Raw genomic sequence first — 12,182 nt, forward strand, 5'->3', positions numbered from 1 at the left:
CTTAGAAGTTCGACACCTGACATTTGCATTACGATCAACAAAGATGTTTTCCTCAGTCATCATTAATTATGTGATAGTCAGACCCAGATCGTGGAACCCATAGGCAGCTTCCTAATGGTAGAGCCAGCCCTGTTCATTGCATGAGCACCATCAATGGAACACCTGAAATGTTCCTTGCACCAGAGAACTTACCGAAATATAATTTTTGGGCAGACTTTGGTTTTCAAACTGTTCAAACTTCCTATCAATCATGGACTAACTGCTTGGCATCTGTTTCCACAAATGCGTGACTGCAAGTGTTCCAAACTCTACCGTTATCTGTAGCATTCAGTGGGGGATAAGTATCACACCTTGCAGAGTGGTAAAGTACCAGGATGTCTGCTTCTGACATTATGCAAGCTGTGTGGTGATTTACTGTATCAACACGTGGAGAGAGATAAAGTGGGCAGAGATACAGTACTATCCGTCATTTTACATGCTGAGTTATAAAAAAAAACGCAGGGGCAGATTGGTTGGTACTTTAACACTCTCCACTTTATCACTCTCCAAACTTTGATACATCTCTCCAAGTGTACCCGAGTGCTCGAATTAGGAGGACATTAACTAAAATGGGAGTTTTATTGAAGATGGGATTTTAAAGTGGTGAGTAGTGGCCCAGCCAATCAGATCCTTACTGACTTTTTTCAAACACAGCCTGTAACATGGCAGTTAGCAGCTGATTGGCTGGACATTTATCTCTCCTTATCACCCTTGCATTTATCTCTTGTTAAGGCTTAATACATCTGCCCCATTTTGTCAAATGTAGCCTGTAACATGGCAGTTAGGAGCTGATTGGCTGGCTGTTTATCACTCTCCATTTTACCACTTTTTGAAGCTTAGTACATCTGGGACTTAATCTATTTGTAGTTACCGGTAAATTGTCATTTTAACTCTTCCATGCCAAGACATTCATGTTTTCTTTGACCTTATTCTGTAATGTGTACTGTCTCTATAAGAACTTGAAGCTTCTACTGCACCAACGTGAGTCTGACACATTTATTTTCTCATTTGGTAGTAATAAAGCACTGTATATACGGAGCCTGGGTTTGGTTCCATTTCTCCTATGGGGTGTACAGATGGAGCGTCCCTTGTCCTTGCTCGGTGCCCAGCAGAACGCCCCCCTCTGGTAAGCACCGGCGGACAGGGACTCCATTAAACTGGGGCGTGCATGCGTCCCAGTCTCTCGGCGGCTGGGTGCTGGGACCCTGCCCGTCTCCACTTTGGGGAGCGCATCACCGCTCATCACTGGGCCGTACACAATGGGCGGCTTTCAGCACAAAATCGCCCAGTGTGTATGGGCCTGTACTCATGTGTTAGCTGCAGCTTATTTCCAGTATCAGATGCTGTTAGGACTGTGAGGGGGCATGGGTGAGGGGGGTGTCTATAATTCTAGGTTCTATTTCTCCATCATGAATTCACGGCCCATAAAAACTACTAATAGATCGGCCTAGTTCCAGAATAGTTTATTTGTACATCCCTTGGACTTGCAAAGTATGGGTCCTTGTAATGGCATAACAGTAGCCTATGCTGTGATTAGGTATCAATGCTGGAGGTGTATTGAGTTGGAGAGAGTTAAAGGGAAGATAGAAGAAGTACCAGCCATTCAACTCCTAACTGCCATCATTGAAATCATTGAAACATAGGGCTGATTCAGGCACACTCACTGGGCTGCGAGTTCACAGCCCGAGCGTTTATTGAAGACCGAAAATGCGCATGGTTCACAGTGCGCATGTGAGAGGCTCCCTATGAATGAAGCCGGCGATGGCTAGCCATCTCTGGGAATTCACAGGTTGATTGACAGGTTGAGAGGGAGTGCCACTGACGTCTGTCTCCTTCTCCCCAAGGTGATTGCAGCGCTGAGTAAGCCTACACTTAGGCCCTTATTCAGGTTGATTCAGTCCGTTGCGAATTTGCATGGGGGACCGATGTTTTGCGTATATGCACAGCAGCATTTCTGCACTTGTGTATACGCTGGCAGTATGCGAACTTGGCGCAAAATCTGTTCGCCGAGTGCGCGCTCCCTGCCTTTCGAGCGGGGGGGGGGGGAGAGGAGAGGGACGTGGGGTGCCGGCCTGGGCCATTAGCATATGGGAACGCGTTTCATGGGCGTTCACATGCTAATGCGTTTGTGATGCATGTGCGGGGGGGGGGGGGCAGACTGCTGACATAACCAGATGTCAGTTGCCCGCCCAATTCCGTGGAATTATACACGCATATGTACAAATGGTCTGGACCACCATTACATATGTGTGCGCTTTCAGCATCATTCGATATTCAGCATCCATCAATAGATGGGGGAGGTTCCCACTGAAATGCGAATATGTGTTTATGTAAAACATCCATTGGCATGCCGGGCAAACGAACCCGGCGTGCGAAGGGGGGCGGGTGTACTACCATTCACAGGGCAGGTTCTGGTTGACTCGCAAGGGTGCGAATTCGTGCCCGAGCGAGTCAGCCAGAATAAGGCCTTTAATTGGTGGCTGCAAACAGGGGAAAGATGATTGCAAAAGGATTCCCCCTATGTGCACGGCTGTGTACACATTCGCAGCTGTGCACATGGGTGGGATTTCACATGTGCAGGTTGTTGTGGGGCGCTGTTTACCTGATCGCTGGGCATGCGAGGACCTGATTCACTCATGTTAGCAAGGCTACAATTGGACAGATAGACAAAACCATGCTGCACTGAAGGTGGGGCAGATGTAACATGTGCAGAGAGAGTTAGATTTGGGTGAGGTGTGTCCAACCTGAAATCTAACTTGCAGTGTAATAATAGAGCAGACAATAGTTACCCTGCACAGAAACAAAATAACTCACCCATATCAAACTCTCTCTGCACATCAGAGGCAGAACTCTGGGAGGCAATGGAGTCATCTGCCGCCGGGCTCCTGCTCCCAAGGGGGCACCTCTCCTCCCCTTCAAGTTTGAATCAGTTAATTGAAAGCAGTTGATATCGCTAATGTGGCTGTTTGGGTTCAAACATAATCTTTGCAAGTGTCATACTCTGTTTTAGATCCCATGACCTGTCCTAATGGAGACAGATACCTTAGTGATTGAGCTATTTGGGGGGCACCAACTTTTATCTTGCCTCTAGGCAACTCTGATGAACTTACGCCACTGCTGCACATGTTACATCTGCCCCACCTGCAGTGCAGCATGGTTTTGTCCATCTGATAGCAGATAAGAACCACTTGATCCATTAAATCTTTTGGTAACCTCAACCCTATTGGATCCTTAGTTTTTGGAAAGATATTCATATAACCAACCCAAGCAAGTTACTGGCTGTTTTTGAAAAATGCCAGCTGAAGCTGGTTGGTTGGCACATTACCGCTCTCCAAGGCTTACCCCCATTAATACCATTTATTTTATATACAGTAGCTCAAACATATTCCTCAGCGCTTTACAGAGAATGTGTGGCCAGTCACATCAGTCTCTGCCCCATTGGAGTTTACTATCTATATTCCCTACCACATGTACACGCACACACATTCATTTTTTTAGGAACCAATTAACCTACCAGTATACTTTTGGATAGGAGGGGGGGGACTCACGAAAGCACTGGAAGAATATACAAACTCCACATGGTTATATTTTATACAGTAATTCCATCAGTAACTAATATTAATTAATAGACGGTTGAAGTTTTAAGAAAACCAATCGTTATATTGTACGATCCTAATTAAAATATTTAATTTAGCCTATCGCTATTTTTGTAGCGTTAGGGAAATAGGCTCTCCGAAGGCTCGACTGCTGTTCCACGTTAATTGCACAATGTTGTTTAAACAGGGAACTAGTTGGATTAATGTGTGTTGTTTTGTGATAATACCGCTTGCAATTAACAATAACATAACAGTTATTATATGTAAGCTGCTTAAGTCCGTTTTCTCTCTGTTATATGTACTGTATCTATTGGTTTCTATATGTACTCATGCTAACTTGGTTTTGTAGCAAATATGTTTCTGATTCTTTTACTGCTTTTATACCAAAAGGCCGTTTTTTGACCTATTTACACACCTGTCATCAGCGGAGGCGGGCCCTTTTGCCGGCGCATGGAGATTACATCATCTCCGAGCGCCAGAAAATCCGCCAGCTGGGACTCCCCGCGACATGGACAGCATGCTGGGGGAAGCCCAGCACTCTGGAAAGCTGCCGGGCTCCCCCCAGCCTCCATCTGCGTGCCCACATCCTCCGCACACAAGCATCCATTCATCTCCTCCCCGGCTCTGATGCTCTCTGCATAGTACAGCAGCCGCTCTCAACCTCCGTACTGACCATAGGACGCTGTGTCAGGAGGTATATGCCCCCTTCATTGATGTAAACGGGTCCTGGGTCGGATGCACCCGGTATACCCTTTTGCCCCTGAACATCCTGCAGATTTCCCATGTGGGATTGCTGGGGCAAAGACCCAGAATAGTTTTCAAGGGTGCATTTACACTGAGCCCGGATCCGGGCCAACCCGGCAATATCCCGGGAAATTAGTTTGTTGTAAAAAGGGTGTTATATGTAATTATTGCTTTCTCGTGGTTGTAGCTGTATGCGGCATTATGCTGAGCAGTAGCAGGAGCAACATGTATCATTTCTGATCAGTCAGTTTAATGGATTGCTTCTCAGGGGATGTAATTGGCATCCCGGTACTAACGATATCGTCGAACGGAAGACCGGCACTGGAATCGTAACATCTGTGGGCCAACATCCTGAATGTATCTTTCAGGGATAGGTACATGCGTGTCTGCAAGACACGCGTTGATCAAGTAACAAGTCCGGAGCATCTCTATTCCCCCTGGCAATTCCCCATTGCTGCCTGTGACTCGCAGCAAACATTATGCTGACAAACGGAGTTTAAATACAGACGTCGGCCACGCGGCTGCTCTCCCCCCTCCCACGCCGTGAAAAACCCCATGTCGACGTTTTGAGCTTCCCCATGTCGACCCAATGCTTGTGTCAACCTAATGACCTGTCGACATAACCCATGTCGACCTTCAGTCATGTTGATCTTCCTGCATCATGTCGAGCTAATGCTTGTTGACCTAGTAACAGTCTATCCAATGATCCCATTCCCTTGAAGCTCGGAGGGTATTGTTGGCATCGCCATCTTCTTTGTATGTTCTTGTTTGTATCTGGTTATCCTTTATGAATATTTCCAAATCCAGGAAGACGTCTCTCTGTCCCGATCCCAGATACATCTGGCCAGGGGTGGATCCAGGATAAAATGACAGGGGGGGGGGGGGCACCATGATAAAAGAGGGTTTAGGCGAGGGAGGGGCGGTGTTAGTGGTGCCAGTGTACATGCTAAGAGAGCGGCAGGAGAGGGTGGGAATGGGATTAAAAATAGGCCCTGGCATTTAAAGTACGCAAGCCCACCATGGTGACAAAAGTGTAGGATGTAGTTGTGCGCGCTCCAGAAAAGGTGGTGTGGCCACTCAACAGGGGGCGTGTCCTTGAGTGTAGTGTACCACACCATATACAACTTCTACACATTATGCAACAAAATACTAGACCCCATTATACTTGCCCCTTACACATGATGCCAAATGGAATGAGACAAAATTCACATAATGCCACACGGATTAAGCCAAAATTCACATAATAACACACGGATTGAGCCAAAATTCACATAATGCCACACGGATTGAGCCAAAATAACACACGGATAGAGCCAAAATTCACATAATGCCACATGGATTGTGTCAAAATTCACATTATGCCACACTGATTGAGCCAAAATTCACATAATGCCACACGGAATGAGCCAAAATTCACATAATAACACACGGATTGAGCCAAAATTCACATAATGCCAAATGGATTGAGCCAAAATTCACATAATGCCAAATGGATTGTGTCAAAATTCACATAATGCCACACGGATTGAGCCAAAATACACATAATGCCACACGGACTGAGCCAAAATTCACATAATGCCACACGGATTGAGCCAAAATACACATAATGCCACACGGACTGAGCCAAAATTCACGTAATGCCACACAGATTAAGCCAAAATTCACAATACGCTTCATAAACAGGGACACTGTGCTCCAAAGGTGCGCATTAAACATTTACTTCATAATGTCCATTACACGTTAAGTTACACGCATTGGGGGAAATTTACTAATATGAAAAATCTAGTTTTTCATATTAGTATTTTTCCTACGACTGTTTCAGTCGTATGCAAAGTCGTGTTCCGGAGGGGAATTTACAAAGCAGTCATATACGACTGCTTTGTAACCCTCCGATGTCGTAGGAATTCGTATTAGCTGGCCATATATACGGCCGCGAATACGAATTTTTCTGGCAGTCTGCACGGATCAGTCAGATCCGTGCAGGCTGCAGTGTGTAAGAAAAAATAAATAAATATATTTTTTTTTAAACGGCGTGGGGTCCCCCCAACAGCCATAACCAGCACCAGGCTGAAGGGAACCCCGGCAAATAGGGGTTCCCTGATTTTTAACAACCAGCCCCAGGCTCCAGGTCCGGGGCTGGTTCCCAAAATACGGGGGACAAAATTACTAGGGTCCCCCGTATTTTAAGAACCAGCACCAGGCCAAACCAGCCAGCAGGGTAATGCCACAGCCGGGGGAGACTTTTTATACAAGTCCCCCCGGCCAAAGCATTAACCCTCTGACCAGTCAGCCTGGCCAGGGGCCCTGGGGGAGTGGGGACCCCCCCCCCTTCCTCCAGGACTTACCAGACCAGGCTAATGCCTGGTGCTGTCCCTGGTGGCCCTGGAGCGGTGGCCACCGGGCTGATCTTGGTGTAAAAAAATAGAAGAATAAACTATTGTTTTAAACTGTGGAACTATGAGTCCCAGCAAGCCTCCCCCGCAAGCTGGGACTTGAAGAACCACAAGTCCCAGCCTGCGGGGCATTAAAGGGCCCGCTGGGTCTTGTAGTTCCACAGTCAAAAAAATAGTTAAATAAATACACACTGACACCTGAAAAATAAAAGTATAATACATACATTACACACACACTGATACTTAGCTATCTTGATCCCATAGGTAGGTCCCAGAGTCTTGATCTGGTGCCTTGTCCTGGTTCCGGATCCATGTCGGCATTCTTCACCATGTCAATCTTCGCGTCGGCGTCCGGTCCGGGGTCTGAAGAAATCCATGGTGGACCCGTGGAAGGAAATCCTACTCACCCAGGTCCACCATGGAAGTTCTTCTGGCTTGATCCGACGTAGTCCAGGGCTTCTTCCTTCTTCTTCCATCTTCTTGCTTCTTCTTCAAGCTGCCGGCGACTCCGGCAGCTCCCCGACTGTGAGAGCCGCAGAGATCCTTCCTCCTCGGCGTCTGTACTCAGAATGAATTCTGGCCCATCAGGAGCCGCCTAGCAGCCAATCAGGAGCCAGGAAAGTCGGCTCCTTATTGGCCAGAATTCATTCTGAGTACAGACGCCGAGGAGGAAGGATCTCTGCGGCTCTCACAGTCGGGGAGCTGCCGAAGTCGCCGGCAGCTTGAAGAAGAAGCAAGAAGCAAGAAGATGGAAGAAGAAGGAAGAAGCCCTGGACTATTTTCGTGCCTGTTTTACACTAATTAGCAGCCGTATTATCAATATGGCTGCTTAGTAAATCAGGAACCACCATTCTTTTGAATGGTGATTCCTGTCGTATTCTATCGATGGTGTAGACATTCGTATTTGTAAATACAAATACGAATGTGCCATCCTTAGGAATACGAATTGTTGTAAGTTCGGGATAGTAAGTCCCGAAAATACAAATGTGTAAAAAATAGGTGTATTTCTGCCTACGAATATACCTATTTTTTACGAATCCATATTGGTAAATTTCCCCCATTATGTCCATTACGTATTATGCCAAACACCATAATGCCTATTAAAAATGATGCTACATACAGTAAGTAAAAAATACAAAGTTAGCCCAAAGGCTATTAGAAGCGCTGGTGATATGTATCAAAGATCCCCAGCTATACACTGTTGCAGCCCCTTGTCAGAGGTTGTGTACCTCAAACAAGACAAGGAGAGTGGTAAAGCTCATGTAGTTTGCACTAACATGCGCTTCCAAGGGGCGCAGTCGTGTTTAGCACTAATAGACAATTAATTTCAATAAAAAAATTATTTTAAAAAAAATAACAATATCAATAAGAAGTGCACTTCAAATACATAGCAATAAACATGACAATACAAGACAGACAACATGTAACATGTTACATACAGTAAGGGCTGCTTATCTACATGCTCATTGCCAAGGGTTCCATTCTCATTGCCAGAGGTTCCATGCTTGTTGCCATGTGAGATTAAATGCTCATTGCCAAGGGGGAATACATGCTCGCGGTAAATGGGGGACAGCCACCGCCAGGCAGAAGTGATAGCCACTGACAGTGGCAGAGCCTGGCTGTATTCAGAGCACTGCAGGTCCCGGCTATTTGAAATAATACTCTTTTCACACCAGAAAATGCATTCCTGGGTTGGCCCCTTTTACACCAGCCTAGTCCCTGCATTTTCTGGTGGGAGGGGGAGAGAAACCCCCCCCCCCCTTTAACCTGTTATCTCATTTAACCGGCTATATCTTCGGAACCAACTGACCCATTTACATGAGACAAGTATCATATTGAAGAACTTTTGAGTGGGCTTTGAATGATTTTGGTCCCGTGAAACTGGAACGATTGGTTCCAGAGTAATCTGCCCTCAAAGAAGATGAACAGCCATGAAATTACATTTAAAAAATAAAAAAAATTGGTTTAGCCACAATATCTCTGGAACATATTGACCGATATGGACCAGCCTGGTATCATATTGAGGGCCCAGCAATTTGGAATTGAATGAGATCAAACCTGAAGCTTCTGTGATGCCAGGGGGGGAACTGGCAGCCATCGGAACCAGGTGGGGGTCGGAATTAACGGGTCCTTATCCTATGGGGAAAACGTTACAGCTTTGCCAGGCGATATCTCCTGCTCCCTGGGTGGCACGTGCCCAGGTGCCCCCCCTGAATCCACCAATGCATCTGGCGGAATAGGTAGGGCAGTCTAGGGTGAGTTAGCCTTCAACATCTCCTCTCATACACTGGCAGATTACAATACTGTAATTAGATGACACACAATCCTCTCATTACTCTACAATGGGACTATAAACATTATTTATATTTGTTTATTTATTTATTATTTTTGTTTGGGGAGCAGTTTATTGTGGAATTCATTACATTACCATATGTTGGTGCCTTATTCATTCAGCGCGAGTTTGTCATTAATATTCATAGCCTAATCTAACTGACCAGCAAACTCTTATTTTGGGATACGGTCAGAAGTCGACCCTATTTAGTTCATCATGCTTTGGGTCGACCACTGAGGGTCAACATGGCTTATGTTGACCAGGAAATAGGTGGCTAATACATGGTTAAGGTTGGTAGGGTTGGAAGGTCGACAAAAGCATTATGTCGACAATAGAAAGGTTGACAGTCAAAAGGTTTATCACTTTTATGGAGCCGACGTGCCGATAGGCGGTATTTCATGCCCTACCACAGGGCCGGTGCTAGGGTGTCCGGCGCCCTCCTGCAAACCATACATTTTGCGCCCTTTCACATTGCCATTGCAACAAGCTGCAGCCCGATTGGGGGAGCGTATGCAACATGCGATCCTATGGAGGATCTCGGTGCATGTACATGTATGCATACACCATCTCAGTGCTGTGTCCGCAAAATGTTGCAGGCACTAAAGGTGCCCATACATACTGCGAGAATCGCATAGTTATCGGCTAGATCACATCACACGGCATGCATGCAATGTGTGTGCGATGCTATCCGAAAGCAGTACAAAAAGTATGTGCAGCACATTACACCCCTCTCGTGACTGAGGGGGAAAGAAGGGGAGAGCAGGAGGAGATGGAAGAAGAGGGGAGGAGATAGAGGGGGCGGAGTGTTGAGGACTGGCAGCGGCACTGGCAGAGCACACCGAGAAGAGGGAAGGAAGGGGAGGCAGCGCTGCTGCCTGTTCGTCATTTCATTGACAGCTGACAGGCGCAGGGAGCAATGGGTAGGGGGCGGATCCGGACATGACATGTCATCCAGGCATTCACAGACAGCGCTACATGCCTCAGCGCAAGTGTCCGTGAGGAAGAGGGAGCTGCTCAGCCTCTCCATACTGCCGCCCCCCGCTGTCAGACAGGCGCTGCAGGCGGCTTGCAGGAGGCAGTGACAGTGAGGGCTGAGGCAGCTTTAGCAGAGCAGGGAGGGAGACAGCGCCTTTTCAGCATGGCGCCTCCCTGCTTTGCAGGAGCTGCTGCGTGGGTAGCGCCGGCCCTGCCCTACCATTCACTATAGCATGGTGGGAGAAAAAGATAGCACCATTTTCAAAGCATGGTGAGCGGACGCAGTACATTTGGACGGTGTTATTGTCGACTATGTCCTTGATAAGTCATGTTGTCATTTTGACTGTCGACCTTCCCATTGTTGACCTAATACCTACTGGTAGCTAGAAATCCCTCCCCCCCAGCAAAGCGACCCAGGCAGCAGTGAGTGCTGAGCTGGTCCCACTCCATGCATATCAAGTGAGTGGGGACCCAGCGCAGTGCATATTTGATGAGCGGGTCCCCGTCTCGTGCATATGTATTGAGTGGGACCTGCTCATTACATATGCATGTGATGGGGACCCTGCTCATTCAATATGCACCGCACTGTGTCCCCGCTCATTAGATATGTACAGGGTGGGACCAGCTCAGCGCTCACTGCTGCCTGGGTCACATATACGTTCAGCCAGCGGCGCCTACCACAGACCCCGGTGGCGCCGCTCCTTCAAGCCGTCGCGGGGTCTGCCACATATGTAGCTATGCAGCAAGCGGGGTTTTAGGAGCTCAGTCGCACAGGACCGCAGTGTTTGTTTTTTATATTCGGAAATAAGGCCCCCCGTTGGATATAGTAATGGGTGTTTACATGGGGTCCATGGAGGTGTGCTACCACAGGACAAGGTTCATGAGCAAGAGTAAGAAGGAGAAAAAAGATTTGTCTCAGTAGTGGTGCACCAAAGAATAATTTTGAGACTTAAAATGTACCTTTTAATGAATTAATTATTAAAAAAACTGCGAGATATGACAAACTACATAAAACATGAAACAATGACAGGTGAAAAATAGTGCAAGTTAAAAACTTGGGCTCATGCGGCGTCCCTTAGCACTTTCTTCCTAATTAGCTTTATTAATGATTGTCAATATGTCTGTTCCCTGAGTATCGGCTATGTAGCCTGTACTGTATATCACTCGGAGGACGTGTTATACATGATTGTATAAATAAATCTTGTCAATTGATACCCTCTTGTCTGTATGCAGAGTCTTGTATTTGTCAATTACATGTCAAATACTATACGCAAATCCCAGTTCCCATTGATGTCTCAGGTCACTGTTAGGTATTAATACAGAAATGAAAACATGAATAAACATTTATCCAATATGAGATTGTGTCAGTTTGTGTTTTTGTTACACTTAGCATATGTATCTGCAGATAATGAAACATATGTTGCAAAATGCTGCAGTATCTATTGCAATACTGGTTAAATGGCAATGCTCTTATTATACACCGTGTAGCGTATTGGTCCTACTGTTGGACCAACACAGTGATTTGCGGGTAAATTGTACTCAGGGCAGCAGGCATATATCGCCTGGTGTGTGCCGCATCGATTGGTCTGTAGGTATAAAATTCACCATATATCAGCCTATTGGTGGCTTATAGTATCCGCTTAATTCAATGCAGTATATGATGCAAAGCATAGATTGCTAATTCATGTATTGGTTATATGGTGGGCACAATTTCAATATATGACCCGGGGGGGATAGGTATGGCAAAATATAATTGGTCACGCGTGTGTGACCCAGTCCGTGCAAGGTAATCGGGTTGGCTATGCGGGTTACATTTCCTGTGTATCCATACGCTGGGATATGCAGGGTGACCTTAATCGACTCCAGTCACCGTGCCTCATGCTAGTGATAGCGGTACTGACAGAGAGACATACGCACAATATTAACAAAACAATAGAGTCCTTAAAAGGACTGAAAATCAGACAAGAGTATAGGAAGGCTAAGGGAGCGACCGCTCGGCTGTCGAGGCCGGTGTACGCTTCGCAGTTCTTCTTCAGGGCAACCCTGCCGCTGCTAATGCTTCACTGGAAATATCAGGAGCTAGAACAAGGGGCTGTGACCATG

This window comes from Crinia signifera, chromosome 19 (assembly GCF_055691185.1).
Source record: "Crinia signifera chromosome 19, ASM5569118v1, whole genome shotgun sequence".
Taxonomy (NCBI): Eukaryota; Metazoa; Chordata; class Amphibia; order Anura; family Myobatrachidae; genus Crinia; species Crinia signifera.